The sequence below is a fragment of the Cyprinodon variegatus genome, unplaced genomic scaffold (genome assembly GCF_000732505.1).
Source record: "Cyprinodon variegatus isolate N-32 unplaced genomic scaffold, C_variegatus-1.0 Scaffold519, whole genome shotgun sequence".
NCBI classification, from domain to species: domain Eukaryota; kingdom Metazoa; phylum Chordata; class Actinopteri; order Cyprinodontiformes; family Cyprinodontidae; genus Cyprinodon; species Cyprinodon variegatus.
In genome coordinates this window covers 317,076-329,032 of record NW_015150972.1, presented here as the reverse complement: position 1 = coordinate 329,032, position 11,957 = coordinate 317,076, and positions in this window count along the sequence as shown.

The following is an 11,957-nucleotide window of genomic DNA, read 5'->3' as shown; positions in this document are numbered from 1 at the left end:
AATAGATCATTATTGTAGTTTGAAGGAGGCAGACAGAGCAGGGATAGGGAGAAAGGAGAGGAGGTAAGACAGCATTTTGTGGCATGCATTGAGGCTTTTTTAAGATGACAGGTGGCTTCACCAAAGGCTCTGAATAATTATTCTCCAAAACACCAAGGAATCTCTTTGCTGTTATCCTGGACCTTCTGCTCAGGGAAACACTTTTATCTCCTGACGTCAATTAATTAGAAGCTTCACTTTAGGCCACATTTTCTTATCTTCACCTCTGTTTATGCTTTACCTAAACCTCTCTTTCGTTTGTTTAAAACATCTACACTTATTGTACATCATAAATGACAGCATACTGAGGTGTTATGATGTCACTGTCATACTGGCAGTCCCTTATCCTGTGTTGCCATGGCAGCCCTCCCTGTTATTTGTGGTCCTCCAGCCACCTCTCTTCTCCATTGCTCACCAGCCCTCCCTCTCTTTTTGTTCGTTCATTTCTGATAATTCCCCAATCTGTGCTCACCAAAAGAAAACCTTGAATCCGGCAACGAAGATATCGAACAACAGCACAGCTTTCTGACGCTGCAGGTAAGAGCAAAAGAAAGAATCAGAGCATTGATTTAAAAAAGCAGCTAGGAAGCACGTTTCTTAAAACAGTGCTGTCAGGTAATAACAACCTTAACATAGTAAAGCTAATCCAAGTGCCAAAGGCGGTTTAAAAATATATTTTATAATTTATCACTCTAAAGGTTTTCCTTACTTTTAAATTCAATGTTACAGATATAGTGGAGGATGTTCTTTTTCCAGGTGGATCATCAAAATAAGTGGTCCTCCTAATTGTCAATCATCTTTATGATATGTTTACATAAGGCCGTCCTATGTGCTCGTCCCCATTTTCACTTACCAATGGTGAGTCTGACATAGTGGAAAAATTGCAAATCTTCTTATGGAAAGTAAGCTTGTATGAACGATGCAAACTTTTTAACAAAGCAAGCACGAGGAGAAATGGACTTGTGCATGCTCTCACACACCTTTAATAGGTGTTCCCTCTTGGGAGCAGGTACAGGGTTGTGCATGTGCATTTTTTTTAAGTAAAGAGGGTCTTCTCCCTTTCTGCAAAAATCCTCCTATATACCTTTAAATATTTAGTGCTAATAGCTGGAGGCTCCTCAGGCTTCAGCAACAGAGCCAAGGGTCGAACAACAAAGCCAAAACTGCATTACACTGCATAATAGATTGGGATGAAACACCAGAGCATTAAACTCTGCCTTTTTTCATTTAGCTAAAAGCTGTAACATTAGCAATGTAGCACAGCTAGCTCCAACCAGAGGTTAGAAAAGAAGCAATCCAGAACTTTAAGGATCGCCATCGCCTTTTAAGTCAAGGCAGTGTTTACAATCCTTTAATTGTCTTGTCTCAAACATTTTTGCATCCATATTTCTTTCATTCATGTTTCAAAATTTGAAACACTAGTAAAATCAAAGGCTCAGAGTTAAAAACAACATGCTTTCCTGTGCCTTCTCATGTTCTTGTCTTGCACTGTACCAATTCACAAGAACAGAGGACCAAGAACGGACAAAGACCCAAGATGCTGTTTTCCTCCCTTCCTCTTTACCGAGCATGCATCAGAGTGTGCATCAGAGCGTGCATCTGCATCTTCATCTGACAGAGATGGCGACTTGCACCTCTTTACAATTGCGGGGGAAATCTTTGTAGATCCCATGAACAATAATCAGACGTAGAAAAAAAGATAGCGGATGCAATTTAGGGCTGCTTATCTGGAATCTTTTGACTCTGCCTGAATCTTAAAATTAATTTTTTTTTTTTCTTAGAATTGTGTAGTTGTGGGGGAAAAAATCATCTCCAGAGGTGCTGGACTCTAAACATTGTATTCCTCCCTGATTACAATAATTCCTGCTCTATGTTGAACTGATAGTTCCATGTTTAGTCATTCAATAAACAATGTCCTCTGACTCCTTTGTGGTACGGGTTTTTATGTCCATGAAATGTTAGTGATTGATCTTTAAATTTACTTTACCGATAATCAATGAGGTTTTTAGATAAGCAGTGAGACTCATTGGCTTCTGCATTTTAAAGTCATTTAGAGAAGCTGATAGTTAAAACAGCCCACACTCCACCATGATGAACCTGTTTGAAATGTGGTAACCTGGATGATTGGATGTGTGTCTCTTCTTAAGGTATCATCTACAGTGAGCCCAGCTAGCCCACGTAAGGAACTACAACTCCTCATCATGTCAGTAGTGCCGCACTTTGCCTCTGTCAAGCCATTGTTTCCAAACAGTTTCATCGCTACGCCAACAGCTCTGAGCGTCCAGGCCTCTACGACGCTGGCTCCTGAAGAGAGGCACCACATGGAGCTACACACCATCGTCATTATTGTCATTTTCAGTGTTGTTTGCTTCCTACTCCTGCTGGCTTTCTCCTATGCCTCCTGCTTCCATTTCTCCATTGGTTCATCTGGGAAACAGTCCAGATTGGCTAAAGGATGCAGCTTAGAACCAGAGGACACTACATACAAGCAAAGCTCATTTGAAAACCAGTCAGTACAAAATGTTGTCTGAGTGATTTGAATTGGGGGGGTGGAAGGGATCTCTGTAGGTTTACTCCTAATTATGACTGGAAGCTACACCAAAGAAAGCAAAAACAGAGACAAAGAGACTCTGAGGTATATTTTCAACAAATTAACTGGAGTTTGTCCATGTGTACAAGTACAAGATTTCTCTGAGCTAAATCTATATCCAAATAGAAATGTGTGAAATAAAGTATATTAAATGAAAAAGTAAACATGAATGAATGATGTTGTTTTTCGTCTATCAATAAAAGACAAATGGATCTAGACACAGTTTAGCTCAGCAGCCAATATCCTTAGCAAGGTGACAAATGATTTCCACTTATGGGCAGATGGGCTTTTGAAAGATACAGACATATGAAAGATAAGTGATCAAGATGGAGAGGAGAGATCCATAATGAGAAAGATAAGTAACATCCGCAAGGTGCAGCAGAACAAACAATAAAGGCAATGATTCTGTGAGCAGCTGACAAGAACTTTTAAGAATAATTTTATAAATGTATTCTTAAAGAAGAAATTTGCAGAACAGATAAGGTTTTTAGTCAGTTTTTTTTTAATGAAGCTTTTCAAGAAATTAAACTGTTTAAGTTACTGTAGAGGCCAGTGTCACTAATTCTTTAAACATTAAATAGGTTTGATCATGACTTTATAAACACTACATGTGGATTTTTCAGGGCTTTCATTTTTCTGGACTGAATTGAAGCCATTTGCACACCAGCTGTGCATAAGTGGTTTGACACTTTTTACGAAACAATTTCTGAGGGTCAGGTTGGCCCTGACAAAGCTGAGAGCACGCCTTCATCTTCTTTCTTTAAGTGGGCTTTGCCTTCCTTCCATGATTGCTTAGGGCCATTTTAAACAAGCAAGGCTGGATTTTTCAAGTTTTAGTGTAGCACTGCAGGATGTATGAAGCATATTTAATGTTGTTCACACATGCTATAGCCAGCAAATTATAAGGTAACAAATGATTCATGCTTTGAGTTTTGAGAAACATTTATGAGATGGTTTGAGATGAGGAATTTTGTACTTAGTTTGAGAGCATTTTTGGTTGTTTTTTTTTTAATGAAACTCCAGTTGAATTCTCTGAAGCCCAGTTCTAGTTTCTAGCCTGGTTCTAATTTTCAAAGGAAAACCCCTTCACTTTCTAAAGAGGTTAAGCTTCCCTGAACATCAAAGAGGGTGATTTATCTAAAACACACTGGTGTGAAAAAGAATTTGCCCTTTTATAGATTTAATTTATATATATATATATATATATATATATATATATATAAAGAAAAAGTTAACTGATTTTTACATTTTATTTCAGTTTAATATGGGAAAAAAGTCAGAATTCTGACTTTAATCTCAGAATTCTGACTTTTTTCTCAGAATTTTGGATCTTAATGTATCCACCATGAAGGAAGAGATGTGTGAGCACTCAGCTTCAGCTTCACTGACAAAGATGTGAGTTATTTGTGAGGGCCAGTAACACACTGGTGGAAAATGATGGAATTAGGTGACTTTTTACATGCCTGAAGGGTCCCCGGTGAGGCTATTTCATTATTGAAAGAGCAGAGGGTCATTAAAACAAGAGAGCTACTCTCTAAAACAGACATGACTACGGCTTGATGCTAACATGTTTGTTAGCTGTCAGAATTCAGTCAGAATTCTGAGATTAAAGTCAGAATTCTAAGATTAAAGTCAGAATTCAAAAAATTAAATTCGGAATTTTGAGATTAAAGTGAGAATTCTGAGAAAAAAGTGAGAATTCTGACTTTTTTTCTCATATTATACTGAAATAAAATTTAAAAATCAGTTAACTTTTTTTTTCAGTGGCCCTAATCCTCTTCCGTACATTAATGTATATTTACTTATTTTTTCAGGGGGTTTTTTTTGTTTTGTTTTTTTACTCTTGGATGTTTGTTGTGGTTAAACAGATTTTATTCTCAAACAAAGATAACCAGAATAAATTCAGAAAGCGGTTTTAAAATAGATATTTACCGAGGGAAAAGGCTGTCCAATCTTACAGCATGACTGCCATCTAGTATTTGTAATAACTGACGTCAGTGTGGATAGATCTGGTCCCTTCTTTTTGCTTTCTCCACTGTTCCTGGTTTTCCAGATTTGCAAATAATGGTTCTCGCAGCAGTTTTCTCTGTTTGCTTCCAAATGTCATAGAAATGGTGATGCTGATTTATGCAAACCATTTTTTTTATCTGTGCTTGAATTTTATTAGATCAAGTACTGTGTTTTTGAGATATTCTAGCCCTTTTCATATCAGAGAGATTCAGTTCAATCAGTCCATCTTCTTGTCTTGCAGAGAGCCATGGGGGGTCCTATTTATAATATAGCAAGTACCAATGGGATATAACTTGACCAGGTCAAGAAGTCATCAAAGGGCAACACAGAGACGCACAACCATGGACACACACTCATACCAAAAGATGAAGTAGAATGACCCGTCAGCCTAAGGATAATAGTTGGAGAAAACCAGAGTACCCAGATAACCAGGCAGAACATGTTAATTCTATGCAGAAAGACCTCAGGGTGTGATTTAAAATCAGGACCATCTGACTGCTACTAACGGTTCAACCAGGCATTCCTGTTCTGTTAAAATGATAACTTTATCATGTTATTCTGTCAGTTATTAAGCATGGATATGTTTGGTGAATCTAAACACTAATTTAAAACATTAGAGCTAATCAGAGGCAGGTTCTGTCTCACACAGGGGCAATTAGGTTCTGATTGTCCTAAACCCCCATGTTTAATATTCTAATTTAAACTGCATTTTGTAGCTACTTAGATTATCTTTGTTTGTTTATAAAACATAAAAAAGTTATTTAAAAACAGTTAAAAAGTCTTATTATTTTAAAATAAACTAACTGTAAATCTAATGACGATTCCACATATGATAAAGATAATAAAATTTGATTTGATGATTTATTAGATTTAAGCTTTTCTTTCATCTTTGTTCTTTTTAACTGTGTTACGGCTGCAGTGGGTTTCTACCCTTTTTCTTGCAGGGTTCTTGAGGCAGACCTTCTGCAGGTGTTCTGTTTTGCCCTAATTTTGCTTGTATGCTTTAAAAGCTGTCATACAAGCAGCAGACAGGATGCTTTTCCCTCTTACCTCCTCAGAACCTCATTTGATTTGGTTTGGTTTGGTTTGGTTTGGTTTGGTTTGGTTTGGTTTGGTTTGGTTTGGTTTGGTTTGGTTTGGTTTGATTCGTATCCTATGGTTGGGTTTTTTGCATTTGCTTGTTTCTGTTTAGTTATGGGTTTTGCATTAATCCATTCTCTATTTCCCATTTTATTTATCCCTTTTTCATATTTAATTTATTTAGTATTATTTGATAAATTTCAATTTTCAGTTAATAATAAAATCCTTGTGTGGTCTTCTTTAATTTTACCCCCACCGAACAAGCCTGGTGGACGTAACAATTGATTGAAGAAAACTTTACTATCATGATAAATATAAACTACTTTATATATTATGGGTATAAAAGGTTTGTTTAGAGCTTTCAGAGCAAACTGAACTGAAAGGGGAACACTAGGGTACAACACAGAGGTAAGATTAGGCAAAGTGAAGCCATGTTGTGAGTTAGAGCATCATATATTCATGATAAAAGGAATGTATCAACAATCACCTGGCTTTAGCGAAGCTGTTATATCAGCCTTGGTTGAGTCCAGTTCTCCAGATGGGACACGGAAAACAAAACATCATCATTAGGTTTATTATTAGCCTGTTCTTAATTGGCAAGAGTAACAATAACAGTTAGCTGTGTGAGTTCAGCAACATACACATGCTATAAGACTCTCTGGCCTTGTAAGCAAAGCTCTCCTTCACATTACAATCAAAAAAGGTTTAGTTCTCCACTTTTGACACTTAGTATGATCCTGAAACACAGAGGGAAGCAATAGTATCTTAGAAGATCTTGTTGATGAACAGTGTTTTGCAACTGAAAACATTTTTTTTCTCATGCAAGCTGCTTTATATGCAGTGAGAGAAAGAGAAAACAGACAATATTGTGGAAATGAGCAAAGTTTCAGATTTTCTTTTCTCTTAGAACAAATGGATAATGCTGGTGTTTCCTGAGAATGCCGCCTACAATCAGCTGCCTTGGAAACCTTGGGGAGTCACTTTGCTGTTGTCACTGAACATATAGTCACAGACGAGTTAGGCCTGCCAATAAAATGTCAACCTGACAACCAACTTGCCGGCACAAGCAAGGAATTTAAAGTGTGCAGATTCCCATGGGCCGAAATCATGTCCAAATATTGTCCTTAAGGTCAAGTTACAGTCTGTCTATTTGTCTGTCTGTTGATATAATTGGAAAACAAAAATCCATGAAATGTGGGTCATGGTGTTTATAATGTAAAAGTCTGTGTATTAAACAAAGATATAGATTTATATATCTAGTGTTGTTTTAAATGTGTACAGATATGCACAGAATTAAACATTATTTTTCACACAAAATGGTTACTCTGCTTTTCAACTTATTAGTTAGGTTCTTTGAAATCTTTTTTTTTATTATTTTTTTATACAAAACAGGAAAAAAAAACAGATGATTATTGTTAGACGGAAACAACTGGTGGTCCTGCAGATGAGCGTAAAAATGTGTTGAAAAAAATCCATTGAAATTAAAGAAATTGTAATTTTAAGCGGAACACATCCAAGTACGCACAAAGGAAATATAAATTTTGCATAACAAAATTTCAGCCATTATCACCAGTTATTGATGGAAGTTATGTATGCATGAATTAATGTTTTGACTGATGGTTTCTATTGACGGACCTCTTTAAAAAGTTGTGCATGTGCTAAATGTGCATCTGAATAAATCCTGTTTTAACTGCAACTATCAATATGTGATTCTTGCTGTTAATAGATAATTAAATTACAAAAATGTAGCTTCACAGAAAGTTGGAATATTGCCTAAGATGAATAAATTATGGTCGACCAACAATGAAGTGACTGCTGACTTGAATGCTGCCGTGCAAACAGTCACTGGTATACTGGTGAGAAGGGGGGAGCACAAACTCACATTTCTAGGGAGGATTTTTTTTTTTTACAAAGGGATGTTTTCATGCATGATTATAAGAAAGTTAAGTGGAAGAAAAAGCTTTGCAAGGAGCAAATACAGCGACAACTTGAGATTATTTGGAAGGAGAGGTCCATTCTTGAGTTTCCTGGGTGTCACAAAGTGTTTCTATGTAAAATACTCTGAAACTAGATTGAACGCCTTCTTCTCAGACAAAAGCACGTTTTGCATTTCATCTGGATATAAAGTTTCCAGAATCTGGAGGAAAATCAGAAAGTCACAGAGTCCAAGCTGCTAAAACAATGTTTCAATCATGATTTAGTGAGCCATCTCCTTTGCCTCCATTTTCCTCATCCAGTTTCTTTTTTTTCCAGGTTAAAGTCAGAGCAGTACGGAAGCATACTTCTGTCACTTGAGAAAATAAATTTTTGCTAATAATTATCACGTTTATACAATATAATTATCACATTTATACCATATACCATCACATTTATACAATATAATTATCACATTTATACAATATAATTAGCAAAAATTTATTTTCTGAAGTGAGAGCAATACTCTTCCTTAGAGCAGCCATCTACCAGGATCCTTTGATGCACTTCCCTCTGCTGATGAGCTTTATGAAAACTACATTTTAATAATCTGTTCAACTTTGATTGTATTTATTACAGTGTTTATCTCTGATTGCTTCTTTATCCCTTGTATTTTATTGAGTTTTTTTTTTTTTTTTTTACACACCTGGTTGGTTTGGGAAAAAAATTTCTTTGTGAAGGAAATCTGCTGTTCCTTTCAAAAGAAGGTCAGATGGTTATTGAACTTCTGCCTCTTTTTTTTTTTTTTTTTTTAAAAGTTGCAAATCCAGACAGTGAGATTCTCATTAAGGCCTTTATGCTTAAATGTACCTCCGCTGTGCTTTTCCAACTGCTCTCCTATCTGAGGCACAGAGATGCCTCGTCTTTGATCCAGCTTTCTGTAAGAATTCATTTGGACCAATTAAAGTGAAACATATGGGACGGCTCTGGTTCTTTAATAATTTAGGCAAGAAGGCTCACGTCCAATGAAGACGACATGATAAGACAGTAAGAAGTGGTAACTTTTATACAGATTTTCTATTACTTAACTACTGAAACCTTTTTTTCCCCAAAGAATTCTACAATATCTACACTTTGTTGAAAAGAACCGGGGAGGTCAGTGAGGAATAAATTGCAGAGAGAGAAATTATGCTGGAAAAGGAAACTGAGTGTGATTCATCTTTTATAAGTGTTTACAGAAATCTTTCTATTTTTTATAATGTTTTATCCCATTTTGCAACAATCAAAGCTTCAAAAGATATTTTAGATTTCAAGGTGTTTCCAAAATAAAGGGATGGCTTCAAATTACTGAATAAACGGCATCAAAAGCAAACTGCAAAATTTGAACACTTATTTTAGACACTTTTTTACATTCTTTATCTATTAGCAGGTGATTGTATATGTTTATCTTAAATACACTGGAGAGTTTGGGGCATTATGTGAACATGATAAAAAAAGAGCAAACTAACAGATTAATCATGAATAAATCCATGCAATAAGAAGTTAGAAGGTAACTTGGAAGATAATAAACTAACAGAAGCTTTGCTTCCAACCTTTAATTTGACAGATATGATTGGCTACCTGCTGTGTGGTTTGCTGCAGCATCAGTCATATAAGACAAAGTGTGCCACTGTTCATGGTTCTGCAGCCTGATCCATTACTGCCTTCAGAGCAGTCGGGTTTTGCTTGCTTAAGAAAATGTTTTCAAAGACGGAAGGAGATGTTTTGGTAATGCACTCTGAGGAAAACACTCTCACTTGCAAATGGGTTCCCATTAGGCTCACAAGAGCTGCACTGTTTGATTACAAGCTAATTAGCAGCTCATTTCATGCATGGTAAGTGCTGCTAGAATGGGCCCCTGATTTGATTCAATACCCATGCTTTTATTTCATTGCTCCTAATTCACTTTAGCTCTTGCTGCATTTTTAGAATGTTTTACTTTTCAGCCACAGTGTTTTTAATAAAGATCTGTATCGCAGTAGTATGGGTGTGTGTGTGTGTGCTCATGTAAGCCGCTGATATGTTGTTCCTTCCAGGAAGATGATGAGTTACCACTCTGGTATTTATCGCATTTGTCCTTTTAGTTTGAAGCCATGGCTGCTGTCGCTCCAGCTCTTCATGGCTCTGGAGTTTTTTTCAAGGACAAACAAATGGAACCAGGACAAAGGCTTAATCAGTGAGCTTTTAAGGTTTTAGCAGATGATAATCATTTTAATGTTATTAGTACCTTGCTAATGGATTTGGCTTTTCAAAATGAATGCAGTGAGTGTAGCAAGGTGCAGATACTGATTGGATTAATTTAGCTTTAAATAAAAAGAAAAAGGTCAGAATAGCCTATATCAAACTCATGTAACTCTCAGCTAAAGCTGAACTTGTTTACTAAAAAAGTTTGTGGCTTGAATAAAACCAAGAGTTTAGAGCAGAGTATGTGGCTGATCTAACTGGAGTTGAAAAAAGCATCCCTCTCTTATAGAGCAAATCAACAAAAACAAATCATTTTTGAGTAATTCACATGTTCTCACATTGTGCTACATCACATAGTACTTCTTAAAGGTATAGTGGAGGACTTCGCACATTTTTTAAAAGACAATATACATAAAACCTACAAAGAATGCTTCAGACACTGCAGAAATCTACACAATAAAAAAGTAAAGTAACTGAATACAAAGGGGAATTTAACCCAACAGCTGCCAGATGCAGGAAAAAGTTCCTCAAAGCTTGCAGTTAAAGAACTCAAACAAGGTTTTCAAGGTGAGAATGGTCTCTGCTGATAAAAGTTGGTTACCTTAGGTGCTGATAAAAGGAGGGCAATAATTGCAAGCACTACTGCAGAAATAATGCGTGGAAGTAAGTAAACAACAGCGACTCTGTGTTGTTTGACTTGGAAGAATAAACAAATTTTTTAGATTCTTTCCCCTTAAACATCTTTAAAAAATTCTAATTGTTCTTCCTTAGAGTTTTTCCTAGACAATACTTATACTTATGCTTAGATGTATTCTCTAAAAGTGTAATTTCTTTTATAAGGCAGTGGCATACATTAAGAAGCACATAATATCTTTTTTTTCTTTTTCCATTTTAAGCTTACTTTTATAAGCAAACCTCCTCTTTAAGTTAAGGAAGTAGATTCAGCAGGATTTAATAAACTCGTTGAAGGGTCCATCCCCTAGCTGTCTTTCTAACCCTGGAAATAAAAGCATTTCATTGTAACTGCAGAGGAAAACACTTTGAATAAGGGATGTTTTTAAGTAGTAGAAGAGAAGCTCAAAGGCACCAAACAGACACGGCAAAGATTCTTATTCCATGTGTCTATATAATATCATTTCTCATTGTGAACATTTTACCTGGCAGGTAGCTGCTCTCTCTGACAAGCATGCAGACATCATCTCCGTGGGACTCCTTGATGAGACTCCCACACAGCAGTTTGCACATTATTCCTGTCTGAATTGAAGCTCAAACTGAGCACTGTCAAGCCAGCTCCCCATCTGATTGACTTCCAGCCGTTTTCCCAAAGGCAGTGTGAAAAAGTTCTGAATATGATGACTTCTTCTGTGCTGTAAAATGAATTTTAATGAGTTTAGCTCTCAGTGAGCAGAGATAAAAGGCCCACTTCATTTTGCTGGTTTTGCTCTCTCCTGCTCTCAAAGCAGCCAATAAGGTCTTATCTCATGGCCAGCAGGGCAAATCCTTTTGAGGTGGTCTTATTGCAGACGCTTCAGTCTCATTGTTCTTGAGTCAGATGTCGGTGCCTGGTGGCTGCTCACTGCTCACTATGAGACGTTTTATTCATTTTCTATATCCTTATTCTTTGACATCAAACACATCGGCTTGTGACTATATTGTTTTTTTTTTCTGGTACAACTAGAAAAACTGGAACCCTTTTAGTTTTTTGTGAATTAAAGTGACGTTAAATTCAGGAACAAACTGAATTATATGTTTTTTATCCTTTTTGCACAAAGAGGTTGCAAAATCTTCACCTCTAATAATTGTGATCATATCCAATCATTAAAAGATCAATAAGATACTCTGCTGAGAAATCTGTGTCATTTTTTTTCACATTTTGTGACACTGAAGAAAGAACGAAATTATTCTACTTTTATCATTTATTTTAATCAAAAAAAAGTTTTGTGGATATTTGATTAGCCTCTCTGAATCAGTCAGAGCTACTAGTTTTGCATATTTGAAGATTGCTATTTTTGGCCATTATTCTTCTTAAAATAACTTTAGCTCAGTCTGATGGGATGATGAACTACTGTACGCACATGGATTCATATTTTTATTCAGAAAT